Here is a 2,498-nt window from a genome sequence, read left to right as displayed (position 1 = left end):
CTCCTGGTGAGCGCCTTCATCAAGATATTAGCATCCTGATCCTTCGTTGGAATGTATGAAAGTAACATGATTCTCCGCTGCACACAATCTCTAATATGATGGTACCTGATGTCAATGTGCTTAGATCTATCATGAAATACTGGATTAGCCGAGAGTTTAATGCAACTCTGGTCATCACAATAAATCACAGTAGTCTCCAAGTATGAACCGAACAACCCGACTAGGATCTTTCTCATCCATATAGCCTCGCATGCAGCCAAACTTGCTGCCATATACTCGGCCTCTGCTGAACTGAGTGCCACGGATCTATGCTTCCTGTTGTACCAAGAAACTGCTGTCGACCAGATACTGAAGACCCCTCCAGATGTGCTCTTTCTGTCCGTTGGGCTCCCTGCCCAATCTGCATCCGTGAAGCCACATAGCTTCACCTCATCCTCCTGTCTGTACCACAATCCATATCCCGATGTGCCTCTGAGATAACGCAATACATGCTTGCCTGCCTTCCAGAAGAGCTTGGTTGGCTTAACCATAGCTTGTGAAAGCTGGTTAACAGCATAGCATATATCGGGTCGTGTATTGACCAGATACATAAGTGACCCCACCAACTGTCGATAAACAGTGGCATCCACTACTTCTGCTGAAGTAGCATCCTCCTTCCTCCAACCTCCAGGAAGAGGAGTATCAACAGGCTTGCAGCCATGCATGTTGAACTTCTCCAGTATCTCCCGAGCATACTTACCCTGAGAAACAAATAGTCCATCACTGCGCTACCAAATTTCCAATCCCAGGAAATAATGAAGGAGGCCCAAGTGCTTCATTTCAAACTCCTTAGCAAGATCATCCTTGCATGAAAGTATCAACAGCTCATCACCTGTTAGAATCAAATCATCTACATAAAGTACAGTGATAAGCAACTTACCCTCCACCACAATCTGGTATAGGTTAGGATCCGCCTCACTCTTGGAGAATCCAAGTCTGGTGAAATAACTGTCTATCTGTGTGTACCAAGCACGTGGTGCTTGTTTCAACCCATACAATGCTCTCTTGAGCCTGCACACATGCGACTCGCTGCTGAAGATCTCGAAACTTTCGGGCTGCTCTATGTACACCTCCTCCTCAATGACTCTGTTGAGGAACACAATCTTCACATCCATATGATGAATGTGCCACTCCATCTGCGCTGAGAGAGCAAGAATCATCCGTATGGAAGAATAACTTGCGACAGGTGCAAAGGTCTCCTCATAATCGATCCCCTCTATCTGTGAAAGGCCTCAGGCAACAAACCTTGCCTTGTACTTCTCCACACTCCCATCAGCTGCCTGCTTCACTTTGTAGATCCATCTCGAACCTACCACTGATTTCCCTTCCGGTCTTGGGACAATCTCCCATGCACTGTTTCTGACAATCGAATCATACTCTTGCACCATGGCATCTACCCATGCGGGATCCTCCACAGCTTCCTCAAAAGAGGATGGTTAAGTCACAACACATTTTCTCACAAGAGCCATGTATCCAGTGTACCGATTAGGTGACTGTCTCTGTCTATGTTGAGCTATAGGTGGTCCTACAACCTTCTCTGCATCTTGAGCCAGTCGCTCAGCTTCTGTCAAGTGCTTTCGCCCTCTGATGTTTGGCACTGCATGAGTGGTCTCTTCCACTCCATGAACTTCGTCTTGTGGCTGATCCACATCCTAAAGCTCATCTTTAGGAACTAATAACTCCTCATCTGCATGCAAGTGTGGCTCCCTCTCAAGTGAACACTTCATGGCTTTCTCCTCCTGAAATTTTATATCCTGTCGCACAACAGTCTTGCGACTGTCTGGCAAATACACATGATAGTTGTGGGGCGTATCAGTGTACCCCACAAATATCCCAACCTCTGCGGTCAAATCCATCTTCTTCTTGGCATCCTTCATCACATGCATGTAAATGTTAGAACCAAAAATCCTCAAATGAGAAATATCAGACCTCTTACCAGAATAAGCCTCCTCGGGTGTACTCATGCCAAGTATCCTGCGAGGACAACGGTTCTGCACATAAATTGCAGTATTGCATGCTTCCGCCCACAAGTGAAGTGGTAGGCCCTGATCATGCAACATCGCCTGTGCAGCACCCATGATCGTTCTGTTCTTCCACTCAGCAACCCTGTTATGCTATGGGTTATGGGGAGCTATGAGCTCTCTTCGAATCCCTTTTGCGCTGCAAAAATCCATGAACTCACCAGAGATGTATTCACCACCATTGTCGCTCCTAAGAGCCTTCAACTTCTTCCCCGACTCCTTCTCGACCAATGCTTTGAACTCACAGAACTTTGAGTATGTCTCACTCTTCTTTTGCATGAAGAAGATCCAACACTTTCGAGAGAAATCATCAACAAAGATCACATAGTACCTGTGCTTTGCTGTCGAAGTTACTGAGAAAGGTCCACACACGTCTGTGTGAATTCTCTCAAGGATTGTCGTGGCGCGACTATCCTTCTCGTGAAAGGTGGATTTCAA

Source organism: Pinus tabuliformis, chromosome 9 (genome assembly GCF_031772625.1).
Source record: "Pinus tabuliformis cultivar Carrire ecotype Pingquan chromosome 9, CPIR1, whole genome shotgun sequence".
NCBI classification, from domain to species: Eukaryota; Viridiplantae; Streptophyta; class Pinopsida; order Pinales; family Pinaceae; genus Pinus; species Pinus tabuliformis.
The sequence above is the reverse complement of the archived record's forward strand: the minus strand, read 5'-3'. Positions refer to the sequence as shown.